Here is a 12,247-nt window from a genome sequence, read left to right as displayed (position 1 = left end):
CATTTCTTTTGGGGGCCGCACAGCCCTCCATGTGCTTGCCAGAGGTAGCCTGACTGCCATTAGGTACCGAGATGAGATCCTCAGACCCCTTGTGAGACCATATGCTGGTGCGGTTGGCCCTGGGTTCCTCCTAATACAAGACAATGCTAGACCTCATGTGGCTGGAGTGTGTCAGCAGTTCCTGCAAGAGGAAGGCATTGATGCTATGGACTGGCCGCCCGTTCCCCCAGACCTGAATCCGATTGAGCACATCTGGGACGTCCCGCTCCATCCACCACAGACTGTCCAGGAGTTGGCGGATGCTTTAGTCCAGGTCTGGTAGGACATCCCTCAGGAGACCATCCTCCACCTCATCAGGAGCATGCCCAGGCGTTGTAGGGAGGTCATATGGGCACGTGGAGGCCACACACACTACTGAGCCTCATTGGGACTTGTATTAAGGACATTACATAAAGTTGGATCAGCCTGTAGTGGGGTTTTCCACTGTGATGTTGAGTGTGACTCCATATCCAGACCCCCATTGGTTGATACATTTGATTTCCATTGATAATTTTTGTGGGATTTTGTTGTCAGCGCATTCAACTATGTAAAGAGGAAAGGATTTCATACGATTAGTTCATTCAGATCTGTGTTATCGCAGTGTTCCCTTTATATTTTTGAGCAGTGTATTATATGATAACAGTTCTGATATAATCTCCATATATTACATCATATGTGACTGATATCAGCCGCTCCTTTTATAAGGCTCCAGCAGTGATATAATCTATGGATATAGGGTCACTGTCCCTTTAAAAGTTTCTTGTAGTTTCCATTTCAATCAATGTGTTTATTTCTGGACATCATAATATGATTTTACATTATAATAGTGAGACTGATAACAATGAGAGGGGACCCAGCGCTTCCTGCAGTGACAGATCCTCACATAGCAGCTTGTCTTGTCTGTCAGCAGCAGTGAGGGGGTTAATGCTCCAGTGTTTGTTCACTAGAAATCCCTTGAAGTTTTCCTTTTATCTCTCATCATCTCCATATTAAACCCAGCGCCAATTTCCTGTGTGAGGAGAATCCGGCGTCACCGCGGTGTATAATGCAGGACAGACGTATACATAGGGTGAGATACCAAATACATGGAATACATATTTTATTATATCAGTGATGTCATACAGGGGGCGGGGCTGTGATCACATGTCATTATATTACTATTTTATTATATCAGTGATGTCATAGAGGGGGCGGGGCTGTGATCACATGTATTATATTACTATTATATTATATCAGTGATGCCATACAGGGGGCGGGGCTGTGATCACATGTATTATATTACTATTATATTATATCAGTGATGTCATACAGGGGGTGGGCTGTGATCACATGCCATTATATTACTTTTATATCAGTGATGTCATACAGGGGGCGGGGCTGTAATCAAATGTCATATTACTATTATATTATATCAGTGATGTTATACAGGGGGCGGGGCTGTGATTACATGTCATTCTATTACTTTTATATTATATCAGTGATGTCATACAGGGGGCGGGGCTGTGATCACATGTATTATATTACTATTATATTATATCAGTGATGTCATACAGGGGGCGGGCTGTGATCACATGCCATTATATTACTTTTATATCAGTGATGTCATACAGGGGGCGGGGCTGTAATCAAATGTCATATTACTATTATATTATATCAGTGATGTCATACAGGGGGCAGGGCTGTGATTACATGTCATTATATTACTATTATATTATATCAGTGATGTCATACAGGGGGCGGGCTGTGATCACATGTCATTATATTACTATTATATTATATCAGTGATGTCATACAGGGGGCGGGGCTGTGATCACATGTCATTATATTACTATTATATTATATCAGTGATGTCATACAGGGGGCGGGGCTGTGATCACATGTCATTATATTACCATTATATTATATCAGTGATGTCATACAGGGGGCGGGGCTGTGATCACATGTCATTATATTACTATTATGTTATATCAGTGATGTCATACAGGGGGTGGGGCTGTGATCACATGTCATTATATTACTATTATATTATATCAGTGATGTCATACAGGGGGCGGGGCTGTGATCACATGTCATTATATTACTATTATATTATATCAGTGATGTCATACAGGGGGCGGGGCTGTGATTACATGTCATTATATTACTATTATGTTATATCAGTGATGTCATACAGGGGGCGGGGCTGTAATCAAATGTCATATTACTATTATGTTATATCAGTGATGTCATACAGGGGGCGGGGCTGTGATCACATGTCATTATATTACTATTATATTATATCAATGATGTCATACAGGGGGCGGGGCTGTGATCACATGTCATTATATTACTATTATGTTATATCAGTGATGTCATACAGGAGGCGGGGCTGTGATCACATGTCATTATATTACTAATATGTTGTATCAGTGATGTCATACAGGGGGCGGGGCTGTGATCACATGTCATTATATTACTAATATATTATATCAGTGATGTCATACAGGGTAGGGGCTGTGATCACATGTCATTATATTACTATTATATTATATCAGTGATGTCATACAGGGGGCAGGGCTGTGATCACATGTCATTATATTACTATTATATTATATCAGTGATGTCATACAGGGGGCGGGGCTGTGATCACATGTCATTATATTACTATTATGTTATATTAGTGATGTCATACAGGGGGCGGGGCTGTGATCACATGTCATTTTATCACTATTATGTTATAGCAGTGATGTCATACAGGGGGCGGGGCTGTGATCACATGTCATTATATTACTATTATGTTATATCAGTGATGTCATACAGGGGCGGGGCTGTAATCACATGTCATTATATTACTATTATGTTATATCAGTGATGTCATACAGGGGGCGGGGCTGAGATCACATGTCATTATATTACTATTATATTATATCAGTGATGTCATACAGGGGGCGGGGCTGTAATCAAATGTCATTATATTACTATTATGTTATATCAGTGATGTCATAGAGGGGGCGGGGCTGTGATCACATTTCATTATATTACTATTATATTATATCAGTGATGTCATACAGTGGGCGGGGCTGTGATCACATGTTATAATATTACTATTATATTATATCAGTGATGTCATACAGGGGGCGGGGCTGTGATCGCATGTCATTATATTACTATTGTATATCAATGATGTCATAAAGGGGTGGGGCTGTGATCACATGTCATTATATTACTGTTATATCAGTGATGTCATACAGAGGGCGGGGCTGTGATCACATGTCATTGTATTATTATTATATCAGTGATGTCATACAGGAGGCGGGGCTGTGATCACATGTCAGTATATTACTATTGTATATCAAAGATGTCATAAAGGGGTGGGGCTGTGATCACATGTCATTATTTTACTGTTATATCAGTGATGTTATACAAGGGGCGGGGCTGTGATCACATGTCATTATATTATTATTATATTATATCAGTAATGTCATACAGGGGGCGGGGCTGTGATTACATGTCATTATATTGCTAATATATATCAATGATGTCATACAGGGGCGGGGCTGTGATCACATGTCATTATATTACTATTATATTATATCAGTGATGTCATACAGGGGGCGGGGCTGTGATCACATGTCATTATATTACTATTATTTTATATCAGTGACATCATACAGGGGGCGGGGCTGTGATCACATGTCATTATATAATATCAGTGATGTCATATAGCGGGCGTGGCTGTGATCACTTGTCATTATATTACTATTATATCAGTGATGTCATAAAGGGGGTGGGACTGTGATCACGTCATTATATTACTATTATATTATATGAGTGATGTCACACAGGGGGCGTGGCTGTGATCACATGTCATTATATTACTATTGGGTTATATCATTGATGTCATACAGGGGGCAGGGCTGTGATCACATGTCATTATACTACTATTATATCAGTGATGTCATACAGGGGAGGGGCTGTGATCACATGTCATTATATCACTATTATATTATATCAGTGATGTCATACAGGGGGCGGGGCTGTGATTACATATCATTATATTGATATTATATTATATCAGTGATGTCATACAGGGGGCGGGGCTGTGATCACATATCATTATATAACTATTATATTATATCAGTGATGTCACAAGGGGGTGGGGCTGTGATCAAATGTCATTATATTACTATTATATTATATAAGTGATGTCATACAGGGGGCAGGGCTGTGATCACATGTCATTATATTAGTATTATATTATATCACTGATGTCTTACAGGGGGCGGGGCTGTGATCATGTCATTATATGACTATTATATTATATCAGTGATGCTATACAGGGGGCGGGGCTGTGATCACATGTCATTTTATTACTATTATATTATATCAGTGATGTCATACAGGAGGCGGGGCTGTTATCACATGTCATTATATTACTATTATCTTATATCAGTGATGTCATACAGGAGGCAGGGCTGTGATCACATGTCATTATATTACTATTATATCAGTGATGTCATTCAGGGGGTGGGCCTGTGATCACATGTCATTATATTACTATCATATCAGTGATGTCATACAGGGGGAGGGGCTGTTATCACATGCCATTATATTACCATTATATCAGTAATGTCATACAGGGGGCAGTGCTGTGATCACGTGTCATTATATTACTATTATATTATATCAGTGATGTCATACAGGGGGTGGGGCTGTGATCACATGTCATTATATTACTATTATATCAGTGATGTCATACAGGGGGCAGGGCTGTGATCCCATGTCATTATATTACTATTATATTATATCAGTGATGTCATACAGGGGGCGGGGCTGTGATCACATGTCATTATATTACTATTATATTATATTAGTGATGTCATACAGGGGGCGGGGCTCTGATCACATGTCATTATATTACTATTATATTATATCAGTGATGTCATACAGGGGGCGGTGCTGTGATAACATGTCATTATATTACTATTATATGAATTATGTCATACAGGGGGTGGGGCTGTGATCACATGTCATTATATTACTATTATATCAGTGATGTCATACAGGGGGCAGGGCTGTGATCACATATCATTATATTACTATTATATTATATTGGTGATGTCATACAGGGGGCGGGGCTGTGATCACATATCATTATATTACTATTATATTATATCAGTGATGTCATACAGGGGGCGTGGCTGTGATCACATGTCATTATATTACTATTATATTATATCAGTGATGTCATACAGGGGGCGGGGCTGTGATCACATGTCATTATATTACAAATTTATTATATCAGTGATGTCATACAGGGGGCGGGGCTGTGATCACATGTCATTATATTACCATTATGTTATATCAGTGATGTCATACAGGGGGCAAGGCTGTGATCACATATCATTATATTACTATTACATTATATCAGTGATGTCATACAGGGGGCGAGGCTGTGATCCCATGTCATTATATTACAATTATATTATATCAGTGATGTCATACAGGGGGCAGGGCTGTGATCACATGTCATTATATTACTATTATATTATATCAGTGATGTCATACAGGGGGCGGGGCTGTGATCACATGTCATTATATTACAAATATATTATATCAGTGATGTCATACAGGGGCGGGGCTGTGATCACATGTCATTATATTACCATTATATTATATCAGTGATGTCATACAGGGGGCGAGGCTGTGATCACATGTCATTATATTACCATTATATTATATCACTGATGTCTTACAGGGGGCGGGGCTGTGATCATGTCATTATATGACTATTATATTATATCAGTGATGCTATACAGGGGGCGGGGCTGTGATCACATGTCATTTTATTACTATTATATTATATCAGTGATGTCATACAGGAGGCGGGGCTGTTATCACATGTCATTATATTACTATTATCTTATATCAGTGATGTCATACAGGAGGCAGGGCTGTGATCACATGTCATTATATTACTATTATATCAGTGATGTCATTCAGGGGGTGGGCCTGTGATCACATGTCATTATATTACTATCATATCAGTGATGTCATACAGGGGGAGGGGCTGTTATCACATGCCATTATATTACCATTATATCAGTAATGTCATACAGGGGGCAGTGCTGTGATCACGTGTCATTATATTACTATTATATTATATCAGTGATGTCATACAGGGGGTGGGGCTGTGATCACATGTCATTATATTACTATTATATCAGTGATGTCATACAGGGGGCAGGGCTGTGATCCCATGTCATTATATTACTATTATATTATATCAGTGATGTCATACAGGGGGCGGGGCTGTGATCACATGTCATTATATTACTATTATATTATATTAGTGATGTCATACAGGGGGCGGGGCTCTGATCACATGTCATTATATTACTATTATATTATATCAGTGATGTCATACAGGGGGCGGTGCTGTGATAACATGTCATTATATTACTATTATATGAATTATGTCATACAGGGGGTGGGGCTGTGATCACATGTCATTATATTACTATTATATCAGTGATGTCATACAGGGGGCAGGGCTGTGATCACATATCATTATATTACTATTATATTATATTGGTGATGTCATACAGGGGGCGGGGCTGTGATCACATATCATTATATTACTATTATATTATATCAGTGATGTCATACAGGGGGCGTGGCTGTGATCACATGTCATTATATTACTATTATATTATATCAGTGATGTCATACAGGGGGCGGGGCTGTGATCACATGTCATTATATTACAAATTTATTATATCAGTGATGTCATACAGGGGGCGGGGCTGTGATCACATGTCATTATATTACCATTATGTTATATCAGTGATGTCATACAGGGGGCAAGGCTGTGATCACATATCATTATATTACTATTACATTATATCAGTGATGTCATACAGGGGGCGAGGCTGTGATCCCATGTCATTATATTACAATTATATTATATCAGTGATGTCATACAGGGGGCAGGGCTGTGATCACATGTCATTATATTACTATTATATTATATCAGTGATGTCATACAGGGGGCGGGGCTGTGATCACATGTCATTATATTACAAATATATTATATCAGTGATGTCATACAGGGGCGGGGCTGTGATCACATGTCATTATATTACCATTATATTATATCAGTGATGTCATACAGGGGGCGAGGCTGTGATCACATGTCATTATATTACTGTTTTATGTTGCAGATCATCACATTTTCAGTGCAGCATGAGGTTTTTAATTTTATTTTTTAGATCATTTAGTATAAACCTTTTATTTAATATCCTTTAGTTTAATCTACATTTACTGCAGTCATTTTTTTTACTACAGGTTTATTTCTTATTATATATTGTTAGCATGGATACTTTTTAGGTTATAGTTTCTTATATACTATATGTGTACATAGAAAAGATTGTTTGGACTCGTTTTTTCTTCAGTAACTTTTTACTTTAATTTTACTACAGTTTTGTTTTCCTAAGTTTTTATATTGCACCTTCTGATGCGCAGTAACTTCAGTAAGACTCCTGTGGGGCCAAAGTGCTCACTACTTCTATAGATGCTTAGGAGAAGGGATGAGAAAATACAGGGGGCGCTCCCTGATGAGGTGTATCCAATGGTGTGTACACTACACCACCGCCAGGTGATATACCAACCTTGGTCATGCTTGTGCTTGGTTTGGCTGCGCTTGAGAGGGTAGCGGTGTGCAGAGTTTGCTGGCTGCTGCGCTCTTACCGGAATCGGATGTACCAAATAGGTGTCCGATATGTGATCAATGGGAGTATGAACAGGAAAAAAAGCGGTTTGGGGAGGCGCTGCTCAGTGTGCGGTCGATAAAAGAGGACTCAAGTGACACAGGACAATAAAATGCTTTATTGAAGTATTGGGGACAACACGTTTCAACATCCACTGATGCCTTCCTCAGGTCCACTTTCAGCTCCCAGTGATGCTGTGTGTTATACGCTGGGTAGTTGGAATGGAGTCCTGTGTGGTTTCTGTGCCTCTCTGGTAAGTCCGTTAATTCTATAGATGAATTCCTTGAGGGGAATAAGTCTCCTGGGGGTTTCCATGGTACTGGTACCCCCGAGAGCTCTGCAAATGAGACACAGCACCCCAAAATAATTCCAGAAAAATCGGTGCTCCAAGAGCTAAATGGCGCTCCTCCCCTTCTGAGCCCTAAGAGTGAACAGCAGTTTACTGTCACGTGTGGAGTCCAGTATGGAGTACAGTGTGAGGTCCTGTGGAATAACGTATGGGGTCCTGTGGGTCCAGTATGAGGTCTTGTGGGGTGTAGTATAGGGTCTTGTAGGGTCCGGTATAAAGTCTTTTGGGGTCCAGTATGATGCCCTGGTCCAGTATGGGGTATTGTGGAGTCCATTATTGGATATTGTGGGGTTCAGTATGGAATCTTGTGGGGTAGAGTATGGGGTCCTATGAGGTCCTGTATTGGGTCCAGTAGGGTACAGTATGAGGTCTTGTGGGATGTAGTATGGGGTCCTGTAGGGTCCAGTATAAAGTCTTTTGGGGTCCAGTATGATGCCCTGGTCCAGTATGGGGTATTGTGGGGTCCAGTATTGAGTCTTGTGGGGTCCAGTATAGGGTCTTGTGGGGTCTAGTATGGGGTCCAGTATTATGTCCTGTGAGATTCAATATGGTGTCCTGTGGGGTCTAATAAAGGGCCCTGTAGCGTCCAGTGTAAATTTCTGTTAGGGCCAGTATGGGGTCCTATGGGGTTCAGTATGGAGTCCTGTGGATCCTGTATGGGGTCTTGTGGGTCCAGTAGTGTGGTTTGGGTTTTATTTGAGCACTTTGTATATGTAATTGTTTATATCTCTGCATCATAAAGGTGATTTAGCCCCTTTTATTGCTCCACCCACCTGGCCCTTTAGTAGCAGTTATCATTGTCATCATTTATACCGATGATCCACTTCATATTTACAGTATTTAGAGTATTATAGTATCATAGTATTTATAGTATCATAGTATTTATAGTATCATAGTATTTATAGTATTATAGTATAATAGTATCATAGTATTTAAAGTATTTACAGTGTCTGTAGTATTATAGTATTTATAGCATTTACAGTATTTATAGTATTATAGTATTTATAGCATTTACAGTATTTATAGTATTATAGTATTTATAGCATTTACAGTATTATAGTATTATAGTATTTATAGCATTTACAGTATTATAGTATTATAGTATTTATAGCATTTACAGTATTTATAGTATTATAGTATTTATAGCATTTACAGTATTTATAGTATTTAGCATTTATAGCATTTACAGTATTTATAGTATTATAGTATTAATAGCATTTACAGTATTGTAGTATTTATAGTATTTACAGTATTATAGTATTTATAGCATTTACAGTATTATAGTATTTATAGTATTATAGCATTTATAGCATTTACAGCATTTATAGTTTTATAGCATTTATAGCATTTACAGTATTTATAGTATTATAGTATTTATAGCATTTATAGTATTATAGTATTTATAGCATTTACAGTATTTATAGTATTATAGTATTTATAGCATTTACAGTATTATAGTATTATAGTATTTATAGCATTTACAGTATTTATAGTATTATAGTATTTATAGCATTTACAGTATTTATAGTATTTTAGCATTTATAGCATTTACAGTATTTATAGTATTATAGTATTAATAGCATTTACAGTATTATAGTATTTATAGTATTTACAGTATTATAGTATTTATAGCATTTATAGTATTATAATATTTATAGCATTTACAGTATTTATAGTATTATAGCATTTATAGCATTTACAGTATTTATAGTATTATAGTATTTCTAGCATTTGCAGTATTATAGTATTTATAGTATTATAGTATTTATAGCATTTACAGTATTTATAGTATTATAGCATTTATAGCATTTACAGTATTTATAGTATTATAGTATTTATAGCATTTACAGTATTATAGTATTTATAGTATTATAGTATTTATAACATTTACAGTATTATAGTATTATAGTATGTATAGCATTTACAGTATTTACAGTAATTATAGTATAGTATTTATAACATTTACAGTTTTATAGTATTTATAGTATTATAGTATTTACAGCATTTAAAGTATTTATAGTATTTACAGTATTTTCTGTATTTTTAGTATTTATGCTGTGCTCTGATATAGAATTGACTTCTCGCCTGTTATTGTTGCATCTATTACAGTTTTTTGTTATTGTGGCTCCTAGGAGGGTGTGATAATGGGATTTAGCTCATACTTACTGTATCTACGTGCTGGTGTGTTTTGTGTTTTTAATATTTTTTGCTTGATTTATTTGTAATAAGTTATTCACCTTTTTTACACGTATATAGGCGCTTTTGCGCTTTTCTTGTTCTTCTCATGATTTCTACATATTTTTGTTGGTGCCAGTACTGTTGTTGTGTTGTTGGTGCCAGTACTGTTGTTGTGTTGTTGGTGCCAGTACTGTTGTTGTGTTGTTGGTGCCAGTACTGTTGTTGTGTTGTTGGTGCTTCGATTTGGAGAATGGTGCCGCGTCCTTCAGGGGTTAATGTCGCAGTGATATATTACCGCCACGTTAGGTTTATATACAGTGATAGTCCGATCCTGGAGACGTGGTGACATTAATAACACGAGGAGAAGACGCAGCAGATCTGGAGAATTTGTATGGATTCTGACGTCTCTGGACTGACATGCCCTCGAGGGGTTAATCTTCCTTCATTTAATTTCCATCTCGGCAAACATCACATTTCCGATCGGAAATGGTGACAGGTAAAGAATTACAAGAGCCCTATGTGAGCCGCCATAGGAAGGGGCCCGGGGCCCTGCTTATAGGTCCTCTGAGAAGCAGTCATTCTTTTTTTTTTGCCCCTGCAGCACATATGCTCTTTATCGCCCCCTGTATGTCACATTCTCTATACTGCTGCTATAGTCACATTGTGATGGTGGGGTCTTCTGCTGCTGTAGCCCATCTACTTCAAGGTTGGACGGTCAGAGATGGTATTTTGCAGACCTTGGGTGTAACCGGTGTTTATTTGAATTACTGTTACCCTTTCTGTCATCTCACACCAGTCTGCCCATTCTCCTCTGTCATCAACAAGACATTTTCCTCCTCACTGTATATTTTCTCTTTTTTCAGACCGTTCTCTGCAAACTGTGAGAAAATCCCAGTAGATCATCAGTTTGTGCCAACAGCCATGTTACATTCACAGTCACTTAAAGGGGTAATCCAACCCTAGACATCTTATCCCCCATCCAAAGGATAGGGGATAAGATGACTGATCGAGGGGACACCCTGCTGCACCCACTTGTCATCAGCCTCACGGACCGAAGATCGCTCCCTGTCTGATGACTGACAATACAGGGGCCAGAGTATTGTGCCGTCAAGCCCCCTCCAATAGGCTTACATTGAGGGGGAAGAGTGTGACGTCACCAGGGGGCGGCCCCTGTTGATCTTCGCTCCGTGAGGCTGATGACAAGTGGGTGCAGCAGGGAGATCGTGGGGATAGGGGATAAGATGTCTAGGGTCAGGGTACCCCTTTAAATCTCCTTTCTTCTCCCATTTGATGCTCGGGTTTAACCTGAGCAAGTTGTCTTGACCACATCTACATGCCGAAATAAATTAAGTTGCTGCCATGTGATTGGCTGATTAGCAATTTCTGTAAACAAGCTATTGAACAGGTTTAAAATATGGAAAACTAGCAGTCTTACTAGGCTTGGAGGAAAATGTAGAATAAGGCAGAATAAATAGAGATAAATAAAAAAGAAGGAAAGGAAGTGTCTGATAATAAGATATAAAATATAAGGACATTTATTGAATAATACTGTGAGGTCGGGGGCAGGGCCGCAGACAGATCAATAAAATAGAATGGTAAAAGTTACTTATAAACATTTAAAACATGACGTTATAATAGTATCGCACTGAAACGGTGGACAATGGGGGCGGATTATAGACAATGTCTGTAATAGGATATGTCCAATAAACAGTTTGTGCAGCGCTGGAGGCTCGCAGTTACGAGCCCACTGAGGATACTTGTATGTGCAGTAGCGCTAAAGATCTATCCTCTATACCCCGAGGGCGCGGGGAGAAGCTGAGAGGGCAGTAAAAGACCAATAGTGGTGGACAAATAATCCAAATAGTCCCAAACGTCTTGTGCAAAGGCAGACTTGGAGCAGACGCGTTTCGGGGAGCAGCGTCCCCTTTTTCAA

At 38.6% G+C, this 12,247-nt stretch overlaps 1 protein-coding gene across 1 annotated transcript in view; it reads left to right on the top strand.

Moving 5' to 3' along the window:
* SLC18A2 (solute carrier family 18 member A2) overlaps positions 1 to 12,247 on the top strand; it is a 125,886-nt gene that overhangs the window by 46,840 nt on the left and 66,799 nt on the right. The gene's annotated exons all lie outside the window — the stretch shown is intronic.

Source organism: Hyla sarda, chromosome 7 (assembly GCF_029499605.1).
Source record: "Hyla sarda isolate aHylSar1 chromosome 7, aHylSar1.hap1, whole genome shotgun sequence".
NCBI lineage: Eukaryota > Metazoa > Chordata > Amphibia > Anura > Hylidae > Hyla > Hyla sarda.
This window is presented reverse-complemented; position numbering and strand designations above follow the sequence as displayed.